This window comes from Jaculus jaculus, chromosome 9, assembly GCF_020740685.1.
Source record: "Jaculus jaculus isolate mJacJac1 chromosome 9, mJacJac1.mat.Y.cur, whole genome shotgun sequence".
Classification (NCBI taxonomy): domain Eukaryota; kingdom Metazoa; phylum Chordata; class Mammalia; order Rodentia; family Dipodidae; genus Jaculus; species Jaculus jaculus.
In genome coordinates, this window is record NC_059110.1 from 97,838,558 (window position 1) to 97,850,001 (window position 11,444).

The 11,444-nt window shown below is 42.2% G+C and overlaps 1 pseudogene; it reads right to left on the reverse strand.

Moving 5' to 3' along the window:
* Positions 1–2,563: 2,563 nt before the first annotated feature.
* LOC101613828 lies at positions 2,564–4,791 on the reverse strand (annotated as a pseudogene).
* Between the last annotated feature and the right edge of the window lie 6,653 nt (positions 4,792–11,444).

Genomic DNA, 11,444 nt, shown 5'->3' on the forward strand with positions numbered 1-11,444 from the left:
ATAGAGGGAGAGAGAGAGAATGGGTGCACCAGGGCTTCCAGCCTCTGCAAACGAACTCCAGACACGCCCCCTTGTGCATCTGGCTAACGTGGGACCTGGGGAACCGAGCCTCGAACCGGGGTCCTTAGACTTCACAGGCAAGTGCTTAACCGCTAAGCCATCTCTCCAGCCCCCATTTCTAGTATTTCTGATTGGAATTTTTTCATTATTTCTATTTTCTTATTCATGTATTGTATTGACCTCCTTATTTCATTAAGCTGGTTTCTTTTATCCTCTTGGGATCCCTTCAGAGATTTGTTTTCTTCTTTGGTTCATTTTCTTCATTGGCTTCTTTGAGCATACATATAATCTTTTTTTGAAACCTTTGTCAGGCATTTCATGTAGATCAGTCTTACTGGAGATCATTTCTGATGGATTTATAATCTTTGGTGGAATTGTATTGTCTTGATGTTTTGTGCTTCTTGTATTACAATGTAGAGATTTTTGCATCTTGAGTTAATTTGATGCTTAGGCTTTCTAATTATCTGCAGTAGTCTTATATATATAAATCCAACTTTCTATATCTTCAGGGTAGGAGTTTAAGGTGCCGGGCTCTTACATTATTCCTAGAGCAGCAGCGGAAGTAATCTTAGGTACTGAGTTTGCCGGCAATACAAGTATCCTAGGCTAGGTGGAGCAAATTACTGGCAAATTCTAAAATTCAACTGAGCAGTATACACATTTAATCAAAACTAGCACAGAGTATTTATGCAAGAGTCCCTAAGGATCTATGTTGCCTCACACCCTTAATCCTGTCAACAGAGAGGCTGAGATTTCTGGTCTGAAATGGGTTCTGGGTCAACCTGGAGCTGAGTCAGATCCTGCCCCCAATAATGACAGAAGAAAAAGACAAAGGCCCTATGAATCAGATAACATTCAAAGACAACAATAGTCAACACCAAAACACAGCTTACTGAAGAATGACAAAGCTGACCAAGAATACATCAGTCAAATCTTTTTTTGTTTTGTTTTGTTTTTTTGTTTTGTTTTTTGAGGTAGGGTCTCACTCTGGTCTAGGCTAACCTGGAATTAACTCTGTAGTCTCAGGATGGCCTTGAACTCATGGCGATCCTCCTACCTCTGCCTCCTGAGTGCTGGGATTAAAGGCGTGCGCCACCACGCCCGGCATACATCAGTCAAATCGAACATATAACCTGCCTAGACATGGAGAGTGAAGTGAGATTAACACTTCCAGGGCAGGCCTGTGTACCTGGCTTTGGGTAAGCAGGCCCTGTTACCTTTTGGGATGGCTTCCAACCTCACCAATGCTGAGTGCCCACCTCAAGCCCTCTCTGTTGGGCTGTGGACTGGGTTAGGCTGCTTGGGTCACTGGATGGGTGTTCTGATCAGCTGTGCTGGATGCTGGGCGGCTGGGGGTGGATGAGTTAGTTCACTGTTGGTTACAGCATTGGTAGATGGGGGATGGGAGGCTGTGCAGGGTGCCTGGAGTTGTACTGGCGTTACTCAGCTGCTCTCTGCGGTCTTCTCCTTCAGGTTTCTTGACTTTGCGACAGGCTGATGTGCATGGAAAATCCCTTCACCTGGTTTCTGCTCCTGAGCTTTGCACAGGCTGGAAGAACGTGGGGGTTGGGGCCACCAGTGCTTCAGCGGGATTCTGGCTGGTTTCCTGCTTGCTAGAAGATCTGAGTCTCTCCTGCTTCTCTGCTGTGGTTCATAATTCCTTATACACCTTCACTTTTTGGTAGAAGAATGTATTTTGCTGTTTTTCTGCTTATTTCCTCCTTAGACTGCTTTGGCATGGCTGCTATGCCACCATCTTACCCTGAAGTCATATGTACTTTTCTTCTTTCTTTTTTTTTTTTTTCCCCCATGGTAGGGTTTCACTCTGGTCCAGGCTGACCTGGAATTCACTATGGAGTCTCAGGGTGGCCTCGAACTCACGGTGATCCTCCTACCTCTGCCTCTTGAGTGCTGGGATTAAAGGCATGTGCCCCCACGCCTGGGGACAAAAAACAGTTTAAGAATTAAGTTTTTTTTTTTAAACTTATGCCAACAAAAAATGGTTTAAAAATTAAGTTTAAAAAAAAAAACTTATGGGGCCAGAGAGATGGCTTAGCAGTTAAGTACTTGCCTGTGAAGCCTAAGGACCCCGGTTCGAAGCTCGATTCCCCAGGACCCATGTTAGCCAGATGTACAAGGGGCACACATGTCTGGAGTTCATTTGCAGTTGTTGGAGGCCCTGGCACGCCCATTCTCTCTCTCTCTTTCTCTCTCTCTCTCTCTCTCTCTCTCTCTGTTGCTCTCAAATAAATAAATAAAAATAAACAAAAATTAATTAAAAAAAACTTATGCTAGGCATATTGGCATATGCCTTTAATCCCAGCACTCGGGAGGCAGAGGTAGGAGGATCACTATGAGTTTGAGGCCACCTTGAGACTACATAATGAATTCTAGGTCAGCCTGAGCTAGAGAGAGACCCTACCTTGAAAAAAAAACAAACTATTTTTTGTCATTCCCAGATTTATTGAAAATATTACAGAATAGCAGAAAACATTCAAACAGCTTAAGGCTGAGTGACCTGCAGATTGGAGAAACTGCCAAAGTCCAAGTTTCAGTATTTCCTTAGTGTCAGGATTGACCTCAATGTTATCCTGATCCAGGGCTGAGACCTCAGGAATATAACCCTCTTTCCTCTCTCTCTCTTCATCCTGTAACTTGAAGGAGAGTCCCCTCACAGGACCTCTCTGAATCCGCTCAATCAGACGCGTGCCATAGACTGTCAACTTGATGCAGAGCTCCTTGCTTGGAACGATGGCGACCTCCTTGCACATGCACTTGGTGGTTTGGAAGTCATTGCCCAGGCGCGTGTAATACTGCTCAATGGTAACCCGGGCTGCTTTCTGCAGCATCTTAGTGTGAATGCAGCCCACGTTGGTGGGTCCTGGGAAAAGAGGAATCAGGAAGCACCTTTTTTCACTTTAAAAAGATATTTTAGGGCCCGGTGCACCCATTCTCTCTCTTTCCCTACCTCTCTGTCTCTCTCAAATAAATCAATACAAATAAAGTAAAACACAAAAAGATATTTCAATTGCTATCATACCTTCCAAGGCTCAGGGTCCATTGCAGAAGAGGTGCTGGGAGGAATGTAAGAGTTAAGGGTAGGGCTCCTTACAATGCACTCTTCCAGACACAAAATGGCCTGGATATCCATGACCTCACAGTGCCTGGCACTACCTACACAAGACCACCATAAAAAGAGAAAAAGATTATGACATCAAAATAAAAGAAAGACCGATTGAAAGGGGGAGGGGATATGAGAATGGAGTTTGTGAAGGGAAGAGTTTGGGGGGAGAGGGAATTATTGTGGTTTATTATCTACAATTATGGATGTTTTCAATAATAAAAAAATAAAAATTAAAAATAGCCAGGTGGCCGGGCGTGGTGGCGCACGCCTTTAATCCCAGCACTCAGGAGGCAAAGGTAGGAGGATCTCTGTGAGTTCAAGGCCACCCTGAGACTCCATAGTAAATTCCAGGTCAGCCTGGGCTAGAGTGAGACCCTACCTCGAAAAAAACAAAACAAAACAAAAATATCCAGGTGTACTGGCACACATCTTTAATCCCAACACTCGGGAGGCAGAGGGAAGAGGATTGCTGTGAATTTGAGACTACATAGTGACTTTCAGGTCAGCCTGGGCTAAAGCAAGACCATACCTCGAAAAAAAGAAGAAGGGTACCAATGCTCAGGAGGCAGAGGTAGGAGGATTCTAGTGAGTTCCAGGCTATCCTGAGACTACATAGGGAATCCCAGGCCAGATTGAGCTATAGCAAGACCCTGCCTCAGAAAAAAAACAAACAAACAAACTAGAGATGGCTCAGCAGTTAAAGCATTTCCCCGCAAAGCCTAACAAATTGGGTTCAACTCCCCAGTACCCATATAAATCCAGGTGCACAAAGTGGCACATACATCTGGAGTTCCTTTAAAGTGGCTGGAGGCCCTGGAGCACCCATTCTCTCTGTCTCTGTCTTCTCTCTATCTCTCTCTGCTTGCAAATAAATAAAAATAAAAAAGCCAGGTGTGGTGGCGCACACCTTTAATCCCAGCATTTTGGAGGCAGAGGTAGGATGATTGCTGAGAGTTCGAGGCCACCATGAGACTACATAGTGAATTCCAGGTCAGCCTGAGCTAGAGTGAGACCCTACCTCAAGAAAAAAAAAAAAGAAAAAAGAAAAATAAAAGATATTTTATATATTTTGTTGTTTATTAGAGAGAAAGAGAGAATGGGCCTGCCTGGGCCTCTAGTTACTGCAAATTAACTCAAGATGCATGTGCCACCTTATGTAACTTTTAATTAAGGTGGTTGTTTTGAGCTCTTGCCAAATTTCATTAATTTTATTTTGGGTGTAACAAAGCAATCAGAGAACCTATCTTTTTGAGCTAATGCTTTTAATCTAACAAAGCCCATTTTCTAAAGGCTAATTCAGCATTGAACTTAGTCTAGTCATAAATGCACAGACTCAAAAGTTATTGAGCACATAGATTTATACTTGTAAAATAAGCAAGGATTCAATTAAAAGCCAATAGGTTGTGTCTAAGCATCAATTAATTTTCACCCCAGGGGCACGCAGCATTTCTATACTTATTCTAATAGAAAGCACTTTACTTTTAAGACTGTATTTCTTCACTAACACACCATGTGTGAAAAAAAAAAAACTCCATTTTTGGCACAATATGGTTATACAATGGGGCCTGATTACTTTCATATGTTTCTGACATTTTCAAAACCTGCATGGTCCTCAGAAGGTGGGATGGAGTCCATTAGGTTATAGAGTACACACAATGGAAAAAGAAGTTGGTTCACAACTTGAATAGCCTGGGATACATAGCCAAGGAACAATGGAGACATTCCTCCTTTGTGGCTTTTTAGAATGTAGTAAACAAAATCTTTCAAAGATGGCTCACCAGTCCAAAATTTTAACACAACAAATTCTTAGGGGAGCTTTTGCAAAATAAAATAAACTGTTGGGTCATCCAAAGGGTGAAATACAGAAAGACATGAAACCTACAAAGAGGACTTGGCTGCTGAGACCTCTGACCTAACACATGCTCATCTACTACCAAAAGTCTTTTTCCAGTTAAGATGTAACCCTAGGGCTGGGGAGAGTGCTTTCTTGCAAAGCCTGCCAGCCCAGCTTCGAGTTCCCCCTACTTATGTAAGGCAGACGCACAGTGGCGCATACATCTGGAGTTTGTTTAGCAGTCAAAGGCCCAGGTGTGCTCTCTGTCTCCTCACAAATAAATACATAAAAATATTTTTTTTAGGGCTGGAGAGATGGCTTAGCGGTTAAGTGCTTGCCTGTGAAGCCTAAGAACCCCGGTTCAAGGCTCCATTCCCCAGGACCCATGTTAGCCAGATGCACAAGGGGGCGTAAGCATCTGGAGTTCGTTCGCAGTGGCTGGAGGCCCTGGCGCACACATTCTCTCTCTCTCTCTCTCATCTGCCTCTTTCTCTGTCTGTCGCTCTTGAGTAAATAAAAAAATAAAAACTATATATTTTTTAAAAAGATGTTGTGGTGGTTTGATTCAGGTGTCCCCCATAAACCTAGGTGTTCTGAATGCTAGGTTCCCAGCTGATGGATATTTGGGAATTAATGCCTCCTGGAGGGAGTGTATTGTTGGGGGTGGGCTTATGGGCTTTATAGCCAGTTTCCCCATGCCAGTGTTTGGCACACCCTCCTGTTGCTGTGTTCCACCTTACGTTGGCCAGGGGGTGATGTCCACCCTCTGCTCATGCCATCGTTTTTCCCTGCCATCATGGAGCTTCCCCTCGAGCCTGTGAGCCAAATTAAATCTCTTTTTCCCAGAAGCTACTCTTGGTTGGGTGATTTCTAACAGCAATGCGAACCGGACTGCAACAGATGTAAACCATATAGGTCTAACTCTACAGTCCAGATTGGTCTGGAACTCACTATATACCCCAGGCTGATCTCAAACTCATGCCATTTGTGCCTTTGTGCCCTTAATGTATTCACATCAGGCTGGCCTTTTCTTTTCTTTTTTGGTCCTTAGGGTTTGCCAAGTGAGGGATTAAATTTAACTTAGGTCAGGTTTTTAGTCACTGGCAATCATAATAACAACATTTTCTACTATGTACATTATTTTAAGAGGTTTTTTTGTTTGTTTGTTTGTTTTTGAGGTAGGGACTCGCTCTAGCCCAGGATGACCTGGAATTCACTGTGTAGTCTCAGGGTGGCCTCAAACTCATGGCAATCTTCCTACCTCTGCCTCTTGAGTGTACTACCATACCTGGTTTCTTACATTTTTTGTTATTGTTGTTTTTCAAGGTAGGGTTTCACTCTAGTCATTCACTATGTAGCCTCAAGCTCATGGTGATCATCCTACCTCTGCCTCCCACGTGCTGGGATTAAAGGATTTAATCCTTAAAACAGGTCACTTACATTTACTTATTTATTATTTATTTTATTTTATTTTTTGGTTTTTTGAGGTAGGGTCTCACTCTATCCCAGGCTGACCTGGAATTCACTATGTAGTTTCAGGGTGGCCTCGAACTCATGGTGATCCTTCTACTTCTGCCTCCCGGGTGCTGGGAATAAAGGTGTGCATCGCCATGTCCAGTTTATTTTTGTTTTTATTTATTTGAGAGACAGAAAGAGGCAAAGAGAGGGAGAGAGAGAATAGGCATGCCAGGACATCCAGCCATTGCAAATGAATACCAGATGCATGTGCCACCTTGTGCATCTGACTTACATGGGTCCCAGGGACTCAAACATGGGTCCTTTGGCTTTGCAGGTAAGCACCTTAACTGCTAAACCATCTCTCCAGACCCATTTAAAAAAATATATTTTATTTGTAAAGCCAGGTGTGGTGGTGCATGCCTTTAATCCCAGCACTCGGGAGGCAGAAGTAGGAGGATCACCATGAGTTCAAGGCCACCCTGAGAATACAGAGTGAATTCCAGGTCAGCCTGAACTACAGTGAAACCCTACCTCAAAAAAAAAAAAAAAAAATATATATATATATATATATATATATATAATTTGTGTGTGTGTATGAGAGAATAGATGCATTAGGGTTTTGAACTCCAGATTCATGCACCATCTTGTGCATCTGGCTGGGTCCTGGGGAATCGAACCTTGGTCCTTTGGCTTTGCAGGCAAGCACATTAACTGCTAAGCCATCTTTCCACCTCTCACATTAAAAAAAAAAATGTGGTATATAGGTGGGGTGTGGTGGTATATGCATTTAATCCCAGCACTTGGGAGGCAGAGGTAGGAGAATTGTGAATTTGAGGCCACCCTGAGACTACATAGTGAATTCCAGGTCAGCCTGAGCTAGAGCAAGACCCTACCTTGAAAAACCAAAAAAAGAAAACTTATATGTTATATTTAGGTTTGGTTTTTATCTTTATTTTATTTATTTATTTTTGATTTTTCGAAGTAGGGTTTCACTCTAGTCTAGGCTGACCTGGAATTCACTATGTAGTCTCAGTGTGGCCTTGAACTCACGAAGATCCTCCTACCGCTGCCTCCTGAGTGCTGGGCTTAAAGGCATGCATCACCACACCTGGCTTTGGTTTTTATTTTTATTTGATTTTTTGAGGCACAGACTCACTCTAGCCCAGGCTGGTCTCAAATGCATAGTGATCCTCCTATCTCAGTGCTGGCATCAAAGGCATGCATCAACATGCCTGGCTCATTTGTTTTAAAAGAAATATACAGCCAGGCATGGTGGTGCACACCTTTAATCTCGGCACCCGGGAGGCAGAGATAGGAGGATCGCCGTGAGTTTGAGGCTACCCTGAGAGTAAAACCCTACCTACATACATTATACTTCCTTTGGAAAGAAAAGAAATAGCTGTACATTGCAGTGTGAATGTTTATTCTGTGCCATTATGGGATTTTGGGGGAATTTTTTTGGTATTATGGCTCAGTTAAAAGATCTTGCACTATAGGGAATATGAACGTCATTGGAACTGATAAAAACCATGGGTACTTTTAAAGTTGGACTGAATGCACTGCATATTACATCATGGGTAGTTATCAGTTTATGGGGGCCATGGGCAGAATGTAGGGGTTTGATTCAGGTGTTCCCCATAAACTTAGGTGTTCTGAATGCTAGGCTCCCAGCTGATAGAGATTTGAGAATTAATGCCTTCTGGAGGCAGTGTATTGTTGGGGGTGGGCATATGGGTATGATAGCCAGTTTCCCTTTGCCAGTGTTTGGCACACTTTCCTGTTGCTATTGTCCGGCTGATGTTGGCGAGGGGGTGATGTCCACCCTCTGCTCATGCCATCGTTTTCCCTGCCATTGTGGAGCTTCCCCTGGGGTCTGTAAGCCAAAATAACCCCCTCCCAAAAAAATAGCTGTATTAAACTCAAGGTGATGTGGAAATTTCTTTGTCCTAGATTCATTTACTTACAACAGAGAATTCTTTTTTTTTTCTTTTGCGAATTCTTTATTCATGGCTCCTGGCAAAAGAAGTTGTAATGATCACTATTCCATAGGACTCTATTCAGTAAGATGGTGTTCAGTTTCCTCTTGGAACATCATTTGCATAGCTTAGGGTTTTTTTTTTTTTTTTTAAGAAATCTCTCTTTCTCTATGCCCACTTTTCCTATTTTTTTTAAATTTATTTATTTATTTATTTATTTGAGAGCGACAGACACAGAGAGAAAGACAGATAGAGGGAGAAAGAGAGAATGGGCGCGCCAGGGCTTCCAGCCTCTGCAAATAAACTCTAGACGCATGCGCCCCCTTGTGCATCTGGCTAACGTGGGACCTGGGGAACGAGCCTCGAACCGGGGTCCTTAGGCTTCATAGGCAAGCACTTAACCGCTAAGCCATCTCCCCAGCCCAGGTTTTTTTTTTAAACTAAATTTTATTTATTTATTTATTTATTGTTGTTTTTTAAAAATTTTTATTAGCATTTTCCATGATTATAAAAAAAATCCCATGGTAATTCCCTCCCTCCCTCCTCCCCCGTTTTTTTTTTTTTTTTTTTTAAGAGAGCTATCCAGTAAAGAGCAATGGGAAGATGGATAAATTCTTATGGTGTAAGCTTCATATACCTATCATAATTATGTAAACATTACTCAGCACACACTCTGGTCAGCTAAATGAATATAGGTCCCAGAAGGTTAATAAGTAACCCTACTGCCTCTGGAGAACTCTAGCTATAGGTCAGCCACTTCCTTTTCCTGTCCCTGCCTCTCAATAAGCGACTTCTGTTTCACATTATCCAGAGTAGCCCAGTCCAACTTAAGTAAAACATCATGGTTCTTAATGAGAAGATTTTCCAATGCATTTTGCCTTCATAGCTTTCTGTGAGCAGCCAGGGTAAAGAACCGCTATTGAAAGCGCTGTATTTTCTTTAGCTGGTTCTGCCCTGGGACTAAAAACATGTTTGGTTAAGGATACTAAATTGAGCCTGTCTCCTTCGTTTTAAAAAAAAAAAAAAAATAGGAAAAGATTGGGAACAGGCTCTGCAATGTTTTTTTAATAATTCAAACTGAAAACAAATGAATGTTCCAGTTTTTAGCCACACAAAAAAAGTGTATGTTTCATTTTGTTTATTTTTCAAGTTGCTGCCAAGAAAAGACAGTTCTTTATACAAACTCTGTTTGGAAGGAGTTCTTCAGATTAAAAGAAAATGGATTAAGTATTTGTCTTAAAAGGGTCAATGTGGCAGACCCAAGTAGAGGGAACAGAGGCTGACAAGATGTGACCATTGAGTTGAGGACTGGAACGGACTTGAGATACTTCATACCTACCCATGCTTTAGAAAGAAAATAAATGTTGGGCTGGGGAGATGGCTCAGCAGTTAAAGGTGCTTGCTTGTATAGCCCAGGGTTCAAGTCCCCACTACCCCTGAAAGCCATATGCACAAAGTGGCACATGCATCTGGAGTTCATTTACAGTGGCAAAAGGCCTGTGTGCCCATAGTGCCTGCCTACCTGTCTCTCTCTCTCTCTCTCTCTCACTCTCTCATATACATACATACATATATATATATGTTTTATTATATAATATAATATTTATTTATTATATATAATAAATATTTATATATATATCATATATATATGTTTTATTATATAAACCTTGAGTTTAATACAACTATTTCCAAAGAAATTGTAATGCATTTATTTCTTTTAAAACAGATGAGCCAGGCATGGTGATGCATGTCTTTAATGCCAACACTGAGGTAGAAGGATTGCCATGAATTCAAGACCACCTTGATCTTCAAAGTGAGTTTCAGGTAATCTTGGATAACAGTGTGATCCTACCTCAAAAAAAAAAAATCTATCTATCTATCTATCTATCTATCTATCTATCTATCTATCTATCTATCTATCCATCCATCCACCCACCTATCTATCTAGTTTGATTGTTGTTTATTTGTTTGCTTTTTCAAGGTGAGTCTCACTCTAGCCTAAGCTAACCTAGAACTCACTCCGTAATCCCAAACCAGCCTTGAACTCACAGCAATCCTAACTCTGCCTCCCAAGTGTTGGGATTAAAGGCATGCACACTACCATGCCTGGCTTACAAATAAACAAAGTAATGTTTTTATTTGTTTTTCTTTTTGGTTTTTTTGAGGTAGGGCCTTGCTCTAGCCCAGGCTGACCTGGAATTCACTGTGTGCTGTCAGGGTGGCCTTGAGCTCATGGCCATCCTCCTACCTCTGCCTCCCAAGTACTGGGATGAAAGGTGTGAGCCACTATGCCCTGCTAGTAATATTTTTAAAAAAGAATGTTTTGGTTCTGTGTACCTTTCATGCTTCCTTTATTTGAAGTCTAGCACTCTCAAATCCATTTGTTTATGTGAGTATACAGGGGTGCAGTGTGTGTGTGTGTGTGTGTGATGTGTGCTAATATTCTAACCCTTGAGCACACTTGGCACGCACTTCCCAAGCTGCACCTCCCATCTCCCGTTGTTATGTCCCCTTCAGACGGCTGGGTATAACCTTCCTTCTGCCGCTGTCCCTCCACTTCCAGTGTACATGGCTTCCCAGGAGTTCCCAAGCCTCCTCACTCTGCTCTTTCTTACTCTTCCTCCTGAAGACTGTTCATTGGCTACACCATGTTGACAAACTGCCTGCTGTGTCCCAAACACACTTATTTGTATTTTTATATTTATTTTTACAAATATATTTTTTACATTTTTATTTATTTATTTGAGAAAGAGAAAGAGGCAGATACAGAGAAAGAGTGGGTGCGCCAGGGCCTCTAGTGGTTGCAAATGAACTCCAGATGCATGCGCCAAGTTGTGCATCTGGCTTTATGCAGGTCCTGGAGAATCGAACCTTGGTCCTTTGGCTTTGCAGGCAAGTACCGTAACGGCTAAACTGTCTCTCCAGCCCCCAAACACACTTTTTATTTTGTTTTGAGATAGCGTCTCATGTAACCCAGGCTGACTTCAAAGTC